Source organism: Anser brachyrhynchus, assembly GCF_964034855.1.
Source record: "Anser brachyrhynchus genome assembly, chromosome: 7".
Classification (NCBI taxonomy): Eukaryota; Metazoa; Chordata; class Aves; order Anseriformes; family Anatidae; genus Anser; species Anser brachyrhynchus.
Genome location: NC_137701.1, coordinates 18,505,133 through 18,520,752, shown reverse-complemented (window position 1 = coordinate 18,520,752; position 15,620 = coordinate 18,505,133). Strand labels below are relative to the sequence as shown.

Below are 15,620 nucleotides of genomic sequence, written 5' to 3'. Positions count from 1 at the left end.
AAGCTCAGTATTCTGCCTTCACCAGTGGCCTAGGTTAGGTACTTCAAAGAAAACAACTGGCTAATTACACAATGTCCTACATGGCAAAAAGGGATGAGAGGAGTGTTCCTTATCCCTCTGATCAGCTAACACCCTGGAGTATGAATTTGATGGCCCCTCCTAGTACATAAAATTACAAATGATATTATTGGTCATAAAATTAAGAAGTCCCTTTAAAAATCCCATTACAGTATTTAACTCTTTGACCTCTATAGGTTAACTACTATTCACGCTGTGAAAAGAACTATTTCAAATTTATTTTTAAAATAATACAGAAAGTTTCTTAAAGCCATTAAGGCTAGCAATGGAAATACATTCTATGTGACACCTCAGAAAAGATGTTCTACGCTTCCAGTCTCTTGAAGTCTTGAAAAGTATTTGGATTTATTGAAAAACAAGCAAACACCTTTAAACAAGAGAAATTACATAAACAAGCTACTTATATAAGTATGACAGCAAAGCTTTAGTTAATGTGTTGGGGCAAATCACGAGTTGATCTAACTAATGTTTGCCTACTTTAAAAGCATGCTTACTCCCACATAAGTCAAATTTATTTTTCTTTTTGTCCTTCCTTTTTTTTTAGTGAGTGTATTTCAGGCATTGACAACAGGCAGATGAGAGAGGTCTGAGAGGGCCAGAGATAAGACACAGACTGCCTTGTGCAGGCTGCGCTGGGTTGCTGTGTCTGCTGCAACCCCACCCTGCAGTACCTGGGGATGCTTATTCCCAAGTCTCTCTAGATCAAACAATAATTATGCAACATCAGCACTGATTTTGGAATACAAACAAATGCACATTGAATATTGTGCTGAGACAAACTACCACTGACAGCAGTTATTTTTGCTAAAGCTCTAACCCGTTGAATCACAAAGCTTTCCTGAATATTGTTCAATAAGCTTCTTTTACCAAAAAAAAAAAAAAAAGAAAAGAAAATATGAGGAGAGAAGGAATAACACATCTTTAATTAGAAAAATTCAAATCAGCTCTTAATTTAATTCACCATACCAGCAGCCACGATTAGATCTGCATCATGATATATCTCTAATACTATCAATTTTCATAAATGCAAACTTTCCTGAATATGGTTCTGATGTATCCTGACATTTTAAAATATGTCCTATTGTCCTTTTCTGTGCAGCAGACCAAGCACAGAGTGTTCAGTCCTATATCACTGTCACAGTGGTATTAGACCAGATGGCTGCTTCCTCGCAGAACCAAGAATTAGAGATAATTTATGCTGTTCGCTGTTATTAGAATGTAAAAATATAAAGAGTTTGCAGCACACATACATGAAAAGCTGCTCAGATCCATCAGTGACACCCTGGTGAAAAGGCATTCACAGTGTTACTGCACTCTTAAAGGTAAAGTCTTATTAGGTGAAGCTGTGGACCTCCACAAAGCCTATTGACTACCTCTCTGCGCAGGGTGCAGCACAGGGGATTGTCTGACCTAGGTTACAGTGATGCTTTGGTGGGGAAAGAATACTATGCATTGGAAAAAAAGCCTAAGAACTGCTTTCTTTCTCCTTAATTGTAAAATAAAACTACCTCAGGATCATTCTATTTTTGTGACAGTTATTTTTGTGTCATTAAGAATGAAGTTAAAAATGGAAGCTTTCTTCATTCAGTCTGTTAATCAGTACAGGAGAATACTTCTCTACAAGACCTCATACCAAAGGGCTAAGGAGCTGCACCTTATTAGCATGAGAGTCACAGGAATTTGCTCCTGTGCTAGTGAGGTCAGTGAGTTTAGTGTATCAGGGCATCATTGCATGCTATAAATGTACTTGCTCTACCTGTATATATGGACTGGAGTGCATGTCAAAATGTTGAAGAGAAAGAAAGTCAGCCTACTCATTTATTGAGCCTGAGCTCATTACAGCTAAGAATCTTATTTTCTGTATTTCAAACATCTGAATCATTCAATAAAATAAATAATATTAATGTAGCTGGTTCATTCAAAGGGACTTCTCAACCTGTTCAAGAATTCCTGAAATAAGGGAGAGAATCAAAGAGAAATAGAACTTGCTCAGCTTGTCCATCTTGCTGCAATAAATTGTATAAAAACAGAAGTAAAAAGGAAGTTAGGACAACATGTCAACCATTCTATGCAGCTAGCAATAATTTGTTGCTGTATCTTTTCAGTTAAGGAAGTTTAATACAGTACTCCCTATGCATGATATCAGATTTGCAGTCAGATTAATGACAAAAACTCTCTCATCAGTATTTATGAATATTACAAGAGTAGAAAATTTACTGGCTTTCACTGATGTGACACACTTACTGTATGTGATCTTGGAAAAAGTATATCATTGAGAGGATGATTTGGTTCACTTTAAGTTAATTTTTAAATTATACCAAGAAACACTACTAGGGACAGATTTGCTTCCAGCTCTCTGTGAGAGTATAATTTGTATTTATGGCATACAATGAAAGTATTGTGACTTTGAATGACTGACTAGCACCTTATGAAAGTCATTACTTTTGTATCAAGAACAATATTTGTAACATAATGTGTTCTTAAACTGATCAGGACAGCAGGAAGCAGCTAAGTGGATCACTTATCTTTATTTTGCAATTTAACCTATGTTGTGACAGGGAACAAAAAAATTAGATAATTTATAATTTTCTGTCAGTGTTGCATACTATGAGGTAATCCTGTAACTACTTGGTGTATCTGAAAAGTAAGGAAATTTGTCTGTCAAGGAAAATAGAAAAAGAAAGATTACTTCTGAGCATAATGAATTACTAGCTGAATGTCAGGACACAAAGATTTCTTGGATTTTTGGTTCCTGACCAGTATTGTTGATGACTGGATTTTTCTTGATTCCCTCCCTCTGTAAAAATCCTAGTACTAGTTTTATTAAAAGAAAGTCTATCAGAATGGAAGATAGTTGTTATTCAGTAGCAGTAACTTGCATAATATGAGATGGCATTTCTTTCCAGCTCTTGCTGCTCCGCTGGTTCTAATAGCAACCTGGAGCTCAATTTCCTCCTCAAGAACATTGCATTTCATGTGGAATGTCAATTATTAAAATGCAGTGTCCCGTGTCTTACTTTTCACTAGATGAATTCATTTGTAAATTTGCTAATTTATGTAAATGATCCTTAACCTGTAACTGCCTGGTATGTATTTCTCAGTGCAGCTTTTCGATTCAGAAATATATACAATGAATATGGTGGCAACAGCATGCCACTGCTAAAAAACAACAAAGATTTAACTTCATCATAACCCAGAAAGAGTATCTGATACTTCTTTGCATGGTTGCATTTTCAGTAACATTAAGTCTTTGAAAATAGGATCATATGAAGATCACCTAAAATACCTCTAATTGTTACCATCGGTGGTAAGCACAGGTTTAGCAGAATACTTTTTGTGAGAAGACTAAGAAAATTTCATTACTTATCTGATTTTCACCTTCCAGGAGGTCATTATTATTTAGAATGGGCCAAATCACAGCTCCTAAGATTTGATCATTTCTAAGTTTCAAATTTTGCAGCTAATACTCCTCCGCATGTCAGAAATCTAGGAAGAGAGGCAACATAGACTGCACCGATTTTTATTGCACAGGGAATTTCCTTCAGGTGGTTAGTGGTCCAGCCACAACTCATTCTATTCCTGATGATCTACACATGGATGCTATTCTGGATTTGTCACTCCGTTTCTGGTCCCGTCATGTGCACATCTACAGTGCACCTGCAAATGTTCACTTCACCCTCCAAATGATCTCAGGAAATTCAGACTCCTCCTTTCTTATGAATGAAGGAACAGCCAGAAAAACTCAGCTCATTTTTGCCTGACCTCTCCCTGCTGCCCACTCAAACCTTCTTCAATGGCCTCAGGCACCGCTGTTGGCTTAGAGCCTTTCAGTGAACCTGGTCAAAGCTGGGGATTTTAACCAAACCTGAAATGAGGCAATTTTCCTCTGTGTTGTTGTTACTGTTCAGTAACTTCCCACAGTCCAAATAAAATGATCAAAATTCCCTGTGGTGTAATTGCAGGCACAACTCCATTGATTTCAGTGAACTGTGAATGGCAGAAAGGACTGTGGCTCAAGGTCCCCTCTTGACAAACCAGCTAAGACTCGTTTTCTCTAGATTATTATCTGATTTGCATGTCCTTGTTTTAGCTGTCCCCCACAAGGGGTAGGTTAACAAAGCTCTATTTCACAGCTAGATACAGAGATCATGCCTGGCCAGCAGGGAGATCCCACAAACAAGACACAGCTCTAAGCCTGGACCCCAGGGTACACCCAAGTGTTTCTGCACTTTTGTCATCCCTGGGATGCTTGAAGAGGTCTTTCAACTTACCCCCAGGTTTTTCTTCCGTGGGGTGTAAGGGAGAGAGGGATGAGGTGCAGCAGCTGAGAGGCCAACATCTGGTCAGGCCAGCCCCAGCATGTTGTACTGCAGTTGGAGCAGTCTCATCTCTCAGTGTTTAGGTTGGCTTTAGGAAGTGCAAAGCCAAGAAATGTTTGGCTGCTTTATCCCTGTTTCAGCATTCAGATCACTAAGAGAAAATCTCAAATGGCTACTTGCTGTGTGTTCTGCACACATTTTAGCACAAAATTGGCATCTCCAATATCACCCACTCACACTACTCTGAGGTCTCAGGTATTCAATTCATTTCTGCTAGGACAGCAGCAGGGAAGACTAACTAAAGTAGCTGTGATTTTGGAATTGAAAGGTCTTTCACTGTGATTTGTTGAAGCAGTTACCTGCAAGAATTCAAGTATCTGAGATTCAAGGTAGCCTTTAAGCTACTGCTTATTTTTCTGTGCAAAGGACACAGTTTACAAGACAATGTCTCTTTAAATCTACCCCGAAGATATTCCTTCTGGCCCAGAAGATGCCAGAATGACTTGATGATTTATTTATGTGGAGCTTGGCAGCCCATAGTCCAGATTGTGGCTGAGGCTGAATTTTATGAGCATTCCCCCTAGTGAGTATATTTAAAAATTATAAAAAAATAAAAATAAATAAAAAATAAAAAAGGTCTTTATAGAGCTTGGCATGAGATTCAAGCAAATATTATCTGGAAGAAGAATGACTAGGAAAAGAGTTTTAGGAGGGAATATAAGTATTAATTTATTAATAATGTTTTATGTTTAGATCATTAGAGTTTTCTCTTGATCTTCAGAACATTAAAAAGGTGAAGGAGGCATTTCTTATTTCAGCACAGGCTAATGTTTGGTTTGGATTTTTTTAGCCATATATAATGTCATTGTACTGGGAACTGGCATTTTTGTCCACAAAAGATGGATGTCTCATTGTCATTCCAGACCATACAAGCGGCATGTTGGTGCAATGATGTAAGAAGACAATTTTCTGCCCTATTTTATTGATTTATAGTATTTTAGTAAAGTGATAAAAACTTAATGCTAGGGATAAAAAGGAGACCCATCTGATGTAGAGGCAGCAGAAAAGAATAGAGAATGAGGAGGATCCAGCATTAATATTTGTTTGCCATGTTTTCTCAGGCCTCTCCTGTACTAGACCACAGCTAAGTTATGGATCTGTATCTAAAGCTCCAAATGCAAATCAAAGATATTCAGGGCATTCACTATGTTATTGATAACTCAAGGCCAACAGAAAAAATAATCACAGTGGCTACACCCACACTTTGTTTTTTTCTTTTTTGGTTGTATTGGAGAATTTATCACATTACAAATGTAGCATCAAAAGGTGCCAAGAATCACATTTTACAGCAAAACAACAAACTAACCTAAGAAGTTGAATTAATCAAGGAAAGAGCTTATTTGCTCTTTCCTAGGAAAGAGCTCAGATATGAATTAATCTATATACAGCATGGATATCTTCAGGACTGGGACTCCCATGGGAAACAAAGTGGATGCTAGTAGGACTGCCTAGTGTAGCTGCATCACACAGTATTAAAGCTCCTAGAAGGAAAATGCTTGCTAGATCTTATTCCTGCTTGGAAAAACTAAGCTAACGCAACAAAGGACTGCTCTACTTTTAATCAGAATCATTTCTAAATAACACACTTAGAGTGTTGGGAGTATGTGTATGTCTACTGCTGAAATAATTCCAGAGGATTGAAAATTACTTCAAAACTTGTGGTTAAAAAGACACTGCATGGAACACACAGAAGTAGTAATGCTGCAAAGGAAGGAGCTACAAAGCCAAAAGGAATTGGAAATCGCCTCTTCTGCTTTACAGAGTAAACCACCCAGGCCTTTACTTTTGGAGAACTGCACTGTGTAAATTCAGCCACAGAAAACAGGTGAGCAACAATGGAAACAAAAACAGTGTTAATTTAACTTCACAGCTTCACTGTTTTATTTCACTGTATTACATATTGAAAATAGCCCTTGTACTTGACTCAATTTTGTGTTTTTAATGACCTGTCAAAAGCTCAGTCAGGGCTTATTGTATTTATATTTTTAATTAGTTTAGTAAGAAGTGGACTGCTTATATTTGATTTTTTTTAATTAACTGTGAAAATTTCAGCACCAGGATGCTATTGTTCACATTGATATGTGTGCCTCTCTTATGTTGGATTTGCTATGTGATATATTGGACACAGAAAAAGTGTCATAGGGAAAGCATCCTAAATAGTCCTGCACAAATTGTTGTAGCACTGATGGGAACTGGTTATGTATCATGTAATTAATTCTTTACATTCTAACATGCAGCTCAGGCAGTATTAAAGAAAGTTATGTCATGTAAAGTCATATCCCTTCAATTTTTGATTTTTGTTACATTATGAATGTGTAAACTTCACCACTTGTGCAAAAAAAAGTCACACTGTCACCTCTGGTGACTTGCAGTCTCTGTCCATAGTAAAAAAAATATGGCACTGACTGGCTTCTGTCTGTCTTTCAATTGCTATAGCATCCCTCAGCCATGCCTCCTTGAAGTCCTGCACTAGATCTTTCACTGTAGCTGTACCGTAGCAACCAAACTCATGGCTTTCTTGCTCAAAATTAGTGGGAGTTCCCAAGTCCGTAAACAGCAACTGGGTGGGAAGGAATTCTATTCACTGTAACATTAATTAGATTTCAATGAGGGTGCAAAAATGGAGATACATTTGTTCATACAGGCAAATTTACCTTCTTCCTGTATTTAGTTTTCTTCTGGTAACATTAAAACCAGGAGCTGCTTATAGAAAGTGATGTGTTGCTCTGCCAGATCGGTTTCTACACACCCTGCTGAGATACCGTCAGTGTTCTGACTCATTTACAATTGGTACAAGAAGAGAGAAGAGAAAAATTATCAAACAATTTTGATTTGCACAGGTGACCTGAGCTAATTACACAGTTACCAAACAATAGCACAGGAGGGTTAACACAACTTACGCTGTAATTACCATTGCTTCCAGTGAAGTTACTGTGTGGTTAACCAGGTAATAACATGTATTATTTCACGGTAACTATGCAAGGCCTTGCGTCAACAGAGTATGCTGCACAAGCAGAGCAAACCGTTGGTAAACTGAAGAGGTCTAAGTGTTTCAAGGAATTACATGAATTTTATTAGATGGATGATTTTCATTTTTTTATTAATAGCCTCAGAGGTTTGGAGCAGAGCCATAACCCTGTTGGAGCAGCTAAGGAAGAAACACTCAAGTCTACTCAGGGAGCTCCCAAGTGCACAGACTTTGGCTCTCCTAGGTACATTTATATCTCTTTAACTAGTCCCACTGCACAAAGCAATGCAGAAAGCAGATTGTTCTTGAGTTCTCTCAGAGCAAACATTACATTTTTTTGGCCTGCAAACAGCCAGACACCAGAGGATCTTCAAGTCCTCGTCTTGTGCAACTAGCAGGATTAGCCTCAGCCCTACTTTAAATAAGCCATTTTGCCTACAAAATACAGACCTTGTACTCTGCCTAAAAACCCACTGACTCGTGCTCTGGAGACCAAGGACAAGAACACAAAGTGCCAAAGAAAATGAGAGAGATTACTCAGCCAATCAAGCATAGACCACAGAAGACTTGTAGTCCAGCACACTGAGGCTGCATTTTTACACAGACTTGGACAAAGAAACCATTAAGAAATACAAAATAAGGAGATATTGCTCTACAGTTAATGTAATGGAGAACAATGTTTGATTAATGCCTTCCCATTAGTGTATGGACAAGCTAGATTGTGTTACAGGATTATGGGCTGAGCTGGTAACGCAAAAGAAAAAAACATGCTCAAAACTGCAGTAACACCAATTATGGTTCATAGATGACACCACTACAGACAACTGAGATATAATAGTATGAACTGGAACTTGCTAAATAATTGTTAATACCTAATTGTTTATATATATTTCAATTTGTAAATCAATCTCTTTTCATGCATCTATTTGTGTACTGAAGTAATGGTATGTCTACTTGTTAAAACATTCACAGAAATAATCTGCATTAAGAAACTGAATTTTTAGTTTCAGATATTAGATGTTCAGGACTATCTGCTGTATGTGGGGCAGGAAGTTCCTGTATGCTGAATGTGGGGCAGGAAGTTCCTGAAGTAACCTGACAAAATTTCAGACAGCAATTAAATTTGTGAAAATCTCAACACGATTGGCAGCAACTTGCAAGCTACAAAATATGACAGTTTAACAAAATAAGTTTACAGATGAGATTACTGGGGTGTTTGACTACCACAGCAAAGGACCCAGCTTAATGACCCAGGAGGTCCCTAAATATCCGATGTCCCCATCTTCCTGAATTACAGGCTCTGCTCTGTATGCAACAGCACACAATGCTGCATTTTAAATGCTTCTCTTAATCTTCTACAAGGAAAGTGTCTGCCAGAGCATCTAAAACAAATGATTCTAAATCTTGCCTGATTAGACTTAAATGCACCTACAACCTACCTCCCCCTAAGTTTCTCTATTGCTGTTTAAATCTGTATACATTATTCCCATCACTGGAAAGATACGGTAACGCTTCGTGATGCTCTCTGTCTATTCTAATGCTGCATGGCAGTTGCTTTCTTTAGGCCCCAGCTCTTACCTACATCTGTGCTTACTGAAGTGAGACTTTAATTTGCTACACCATGCCAAGGTATTAATAGACAATTATTTATTGCAAATCTGAACCATTTATACTGTTTACTGGCTGACACAATGTAAAATTTTGATCCAAATGTTAATGTGTCCATGACATTGCATAATTCTGTTCCACGCCAAGGTTTTTTCTTTTCTAAATGAATCGAACTTGCAATATGAGGAAATAGAGTTTTTAATGGATGAATGATTTACAGTCTCAAACTTATAAGAGTGTTTACTAGTACAAATAAGGGAAAAATGACTAATTAAAATAGCACAGAAGATTAAAAAAAATTAGGATTTTACTGGAAGCAAAATTAGAGGGAGAAAATGGAAGTAAGCTGGAAAGAAAGGGTAACTGAATAAATATTATGTTAGTCATTTTAGGGCAACTGTATTTAACAATGAGGCCAAAAAGTCTTATAAACCTTCAGTTGAGTAGAGCAAAGATAAAAATTAACCATTGTTAAAGAACTATATAGACAGAAAAGTACTTCAAAATCTCCAAATGTGAAATTACCTTCACAAATGCTTTTTTCAGTAGAAAAAACAAAACAAAACAAAACAAAAAACCAACAACTTTATAGTAGGTAACTTTCATTACACAAAACACATAATTTCATGTAATTTCTCCTCAAGTTTAGAAATAATGTCTTTATTGCAATTTTCTTTTTTAATTGATACCTGTAGGAATCTTCAAAATACGTTTGAATTAAAATAATATTTTTCCAGAGTTTATTCCTCTTTGCTTTTTCTACTGAACAGTGCTATTAAGTTCATCTTTTTCCATCTTTACAAGCAGAGAGATTGTTATGATAAAGAGTTGCAAGGCAGTTCTAATTAAATCTCACATAACTATACTCAAGTAGTAATATCCAGAACCTGTGGTCAACATAACCTACAAAATACATTTAAAGCCTTTGGAATATTTCAGTTTATATGGACTACAATGGAAACCTCTCTAGCAAATAGATTTAACCTAATGTAGTACCAGAATATATTTGAACAAGAAGAGGAAAACATGAACATTTCATCCACTCTGAAAAAGTGTCCTTATTAAAGACCTCATCTGGGAAACATGAGAGCAGCTCCATTTTCCCCTTTGTTTATATTTATTTCAGATTTGGCAAGCACATAAAAGGTCAGATATCATTCTGGGGTATCAGTAAAAACCATTAATAATAGTGGAAGACTACTGGTTTTATTTGCAATATGGCACAGCTTGGTGGCTGACAAAGGGAGACGCATTTCTGTACATTGCAGCAGAAAAAAACAGCTAGTATGACTTTGCATGTAACATATAGGAAAATGGACACTCTGCACAGGTCTGAGATGCATGAAATCAGTGGCAATGGGAGCACACCTGTAAGTCAGAGGGCAGTGTTGATATAGATTTTTTCAGGAACATTGATGACAGCAATAAAGCTTTTCCTTTCTTGCTTTACATTTCAACAGGAATTCACCCTTTTACTGTTCAGGATTGTGCAACGAATTGTTTGTTATAAGGCCTGCTGGAGTCTTTGTGTGGTGCCAGGAGTTGGACTTGATGATCTTTGTGGGTCTCTTCTAACTCGGTATATTTTATGATTCTATGATTCTATGGTGATGATTTTTTATTTTTATTTTTGTACCTAGAGCTCTAAGACCAGGCTGAAATGAGAAATCTGTTAAATCACATCCCTTTTTATTACTAATTTAAAAAGAAATGACATATATTTGTGATTCCCTGTCTGAATGGCCTCGTCAGTCTAACCTTTGCATGTGGTGTTGTCAATAAGTTAGCATTCTAGACAAGGCACTGCAGTAGCAGCTAGGCTGTCCAAACACCAGTAGCTCCTTTGGAATTATTTATAGAACAGTTATTTTGAGGCCTAGTAGAGTACTTTGTAAAATATGATGGTGATACACAGGACCTAGCATGCAGCCAACTACTCCAATAACAAAGATAATGCTATCATGAACCTGAAAGAAATGAAGAACAAAAAGAATTTGTATTATCCTTCCTCGTATCCCAGTACAACAAATAGAGCTGTCCCAAGCAGTCCCTGTCCATACTACGATTTAGACATTTTCTTTTTGTTTAACATGTATTCATACTGAGATGCCTTTCTGAGCTACCAGGATACACGCAATTGATGCTTGTTAATGACAGGATGCAATTTTTATTATTATTGTTCTGTAATACAGAATATGTCTAACCATGTTTTGTTTATTATTCATAATACACAATGAGCAAAAACACCAAAATGTCTCTTTTGGAGACTTCCCATGCTAGGCTGCAAATGTGTATTAACAATAGTACACATTTCTGTGTTATGGTTTCATAAAATGCATTTGCATAATATGAAATCATAATCCCAAATGTGCCGTAAAAAGCCTATGAAAAATAGTTACTTCTCATCTACTACACAATGCTTAATTTTAATCTTCACTATCTCAGATGTGGATTGGTTGTTAGGGATTTTTTTCTGATGGGAAAGAGGCCTAGCCCATCCCATGGAATTTAGTCCTAAAATGAACCAATTGAACAAGAATCTTTTGTAAAATGGAAAAGATAGTTTGCTAGTAATTTGCATGCACACTTCATTTAATATACCTCTAGGCTGAGATGTTACTTCCAATATCAAACCAGAGACTGAAATAAACAGGAAATGCTGGCAGGTCTGGCTGCACAGTACTCAAGGGACCTATGCATGCAAAAACGTGCAAAGGGAGTGGAGCAGAAATGAGCTCAGAGTAGAAGTCAGGAGTGCTAGGAAGACATCCTTTGGGCTCAGAGGGAACCTTTGTAAGTATGTGATGCTTTCACATTCTACTGTCCAATGAATCCCAAGACAGTTTTCTCCCAGTTTGATTGCAGAGATGGGTAAGTCTGTTTTAGTGTTACTTCCATTTAACTGCAGGCACTCACAGGAAAAGATTGACTGACAAGTCATAACTCTTAGGTGTTGTAACTAAGGCTGTGTGCATGTCACAGCTACAATTCTGCAAGAGGAAACAACCATTTCTACTTTTCTCCTTTATAAAAAAGCTTCAGTTCACACTTTGATTGGCTACTGTGGTATTTATTTAGACAATTTGCTTTCGAGCTGCATATTCCAATGATTAATGGTTATAATTAGCATTTTACTAATGGAAAATAAATTTAACAGGAATGTGTGTGTACTGTTACTTTCCCCCTTTTAGCTCAAATTATCACATTTGCATTTTTATCAATAAAAATCTATGAGTTTTCTTTTTGCTATGCCAAATAAACAGTCTTAATTATGTTTAAGTCTCCAGTCTTTCAACAGATATTGTCTGGTACCCTGCTGTATCTACACCTGTCTATTGCACCCTGCCAGCTCTGAAGTTCTCTTCCCTTCATCAAGCATCATTTCTTGGTATGTGGAAAATCTCTGTACTCAGTGATCCACGAGAAGTTCTGAGCTCTGACTCCTCTAAGGGCTAAGTGGCTTTGTTCAGACATTTAGCTCATTGCAGATGGATGTATATGGAATCATTGGGATGTTCTGTTTGATGAGGTAAAGGGCAGAAAAGAGTCTTCATACTGTGATTATCATTAACATTTTTATAGAAGGAGATAGCTTGAAAGCAAAGAGAGGTGAAAATCTTCAGGAAAATAAATATGAACCTACTTGTTTGCTGGACACTTCCACTGATTTATAGTGCTACAGAAAAATGCACCTTGTATGGCTGCTAAGAATCACAGCTTGTCAAGTCACAATCCACTACTCCTGATTTTAGCTGAGAATGAAAACAGTAAAATAAACTCTCCCTACAACAAAGAATGCAAGAGAGAGTTATTCTGTTCATTCACCTGCCCTTTAGATCAACACAGACAGCTAATTCAGGTGAATCTATCTACATTTGCCATTGCCAGTGCACACAAAACATACAGAATTCACAGAAAGGAGCACAATTCCACCTCTTTAAGTGTCATTGTATTATAGCTTATTTACCGGGAAGGTGGCATTTTCAGACATATCTGTTAATGCCATGCTGTGGCTCTTAGTAATCAACGAATAAGAAAGTCAGGAGAAAGGGAAAAATCACTGTATTTGAACAGCAATTGGTTTTACGACGAGTTTGTTTTTGCTGGACTCCAGAGCTCTACAAAGCCATTTTCTGAGAAGGTCCACTATCATCTTCTTGTCATATACAGCAGTTTATGGAAAGAGAGTAATTTCCAGGCCTGGAAATGGCAGAAAGACTTATTTATTTAACCCAAATCAACAATGGCTATGTTTTTAAAGGCCCCCAGAATTTCTTTCATCAGTTGTCTTGTTTGGGGATGGATTAAGACAGACACTGCCCCAGCCCCATGAGCATTCAGTCACATTGAAGTTTCATCCAGATCTTCACAGCTGAGAAGTGGCACATATGAACTGAGCAGCACCAAAGAAGTGGCATCAGCCAGAGCTTGCAGAGAGCCTGGAGTGATATTCAAAAGAAGTGGGACATTTCTGTCTTTCAGTAGAAGGGAACTTGTGCTATTGCCCAGGGTGAGAAAGGACAGGATAAGATATCACAGATGCCACCTCTAGCTGCGATTACTGGGCAAAACTCCACTACCTGAGCTATGCCTGGAAACACTGCCAGACAAAACTATTGCTCCCAAACAACACTTACAAATACTTATTCAAAGGATGGTATTCTGTACAACTACCACTCCAAAGAGGAGACAGAGCTACCGAGGGGAAGGAGGAGGGAAGGTACTACCCTTCATCCAGATAACTTTAATCTCATTCCGAAGTTGCCTTGGGAGAAAGAACTGGGGGAAGAGCATGCAATAAAAATGTGATTTTAAAAAGTTTTGGAAAGCCTGGGGGAGAAAAGTAGTTCTTTTCTTTTTCAGTCATGCTGTTGTTAACATCAGGAATGGGATCTATTTTAATCAAAGCTACTCACCTGATTCTTTATCCTTGTATAGTCAGCAATCCCTTTGTATATGTAAGAACTTTGGGGTTCGTTCAGAAGAAGTATAAGATTGGGCTGGAATGGAAAGCAGTGTATTTTTATGGATCGGATCATACATCTAAGAAACAGTGAAATTTGTGTATTTTATTTATTTGTGTATTTTATATTAAGTCATCTGACTTGGAGCCAAATGTGTTTCACATAATGTTTCCACCACTATTTATTAAAGGTGTTTTTTTTTTTTCTCTCCAATGGTGGTAAAGCTGCAGCAATGTGGGTAATTCTGACCTGCCTTATCAACATGCAGCTATTCTGAAGTCAACAGAGCTTAAAGCAAAGTAGAATTTGGCTCAAGAGTGGACAAGTGTTGTGCTTTTAAACCTGATGTGCTTCAAACATATTGCCAGCAGATTTTAGAGTTTGAAAAACCGGTCTCCATTTTTTGCACATAAAAACTGTGGGAGCAATTAATGGTATTTCAACTCCTAACTCCCTAGTTAGTAGGCACAATCAGGTAGTTACACATCTAAGTAGCAATAACCATGAGCGCAAAATTGCTGGCACTAAAGGGATTTTTAAAATAATAATCAAGCCATGAAAATATGTGACAAAGACCCAAAAGGAGGGAGATGATTAAAAATGGCAGACAATGAAGAAGAACCACAAAATGGATGAAGTTTTCTGCAATCTCAAGTTCCATTTTTTAATGGCAATAATTTACAAGAATAAACAACAGGATAACAGCAGGAATGTGAGGCACAGTAGTAAATTTGGGCTTCAAACAGCAAATGAACTTTGTAACAAAGTACAGTTGAAAGGTATATTGCTATTTTTAAATATTAAGCTATTTCTGTAAGGTGTCTTTTTAGGTATGATATAATATTTTTTGCTCATTTAATAGAAATAATAAAAATGAGATACTAAAATGATATCATTAGTTGGAGGAGTAAGAAGAATTTAGAACTCCTACTCTACAAGTTAACAGAAGAACATGCCATCCCAGTCCTGCTGCTCTGCCTGAATATCAGTATGTCACCATTCATGTATTTATTTTTAACTATGTGGAGTGGAAAGCAGTGACCTGTGTTTCTGCTGAGACTGATGTACATGTGAACTCTGCATGCGTATAGTTAAAAACTACTTTATTCCTGGCAAAAATAAATAGCTGGCAGTAACCAGACTCTCCATTGAAAGAATACTATAGGGCTGGATATGGCCCCTGCAATAGTGCAATAAAATGAGATGAGCTTAACACTACCAGATGGTACCCTGTACAGTGCCTGAAATAAAATGGAGAATTAGGGTGCCCTAAGGTGTGCACAGGGAAGGCAATTACATGAAATAAATGGGCCTCAGGCCTAGATGATGCTCAAGTATGCTACACAGGAGACAGATAGTACATCTGGTGAACAGATTTTATCACACACTGGAAAGCTATAAAGCATGCCGTTGAATTTCAGATCTGGGTTTCACAATGACATTTTACCTGTGTTGGTATTCAGTGCTGTTTATTTTTAAAGGTGCTGTAATCTCAATGATGTGTTTTAAAAGCCTTCTTAACATTGTTTTCTGATGTGCCCCATTTTTTGGACAGATTGATGTAACACAATTCTTTTTCATGGACAAAATACAAACTACTTTGGCTGTAGACGATCATGTTTT

At 37.2% G+C, this 15,620-nt stretch overlaps 1 protein-coding gene across 4 annotated transcripts in view; it reads right to left on the bottom strand.

Annotated features, from left to right (window-relative positions):
- LOC308198026 (uncharacterized protein) overlaps positions 1-15,620 on the bottom strand; it is a 424,888-nt gene that overhangs the window by 230,679 nt on the left and 178,589 nt on the right. The window contains exon 1 of one of the 4 annotated variants that reach the window (XR_013953538.1): positions 13,950-14,491. The exons of the other annotated variants lie outside the window; for them this stretch is intronic. The gene's annotated coding sequence lies outside the window, so the exon portion shown is untranslated. Of the gene's footprint in view, positions 1-13,949; positions 14,492-15,620 lie in introns of those variants that run through there. 4 annotated transcript variants of the gene reach the window in all.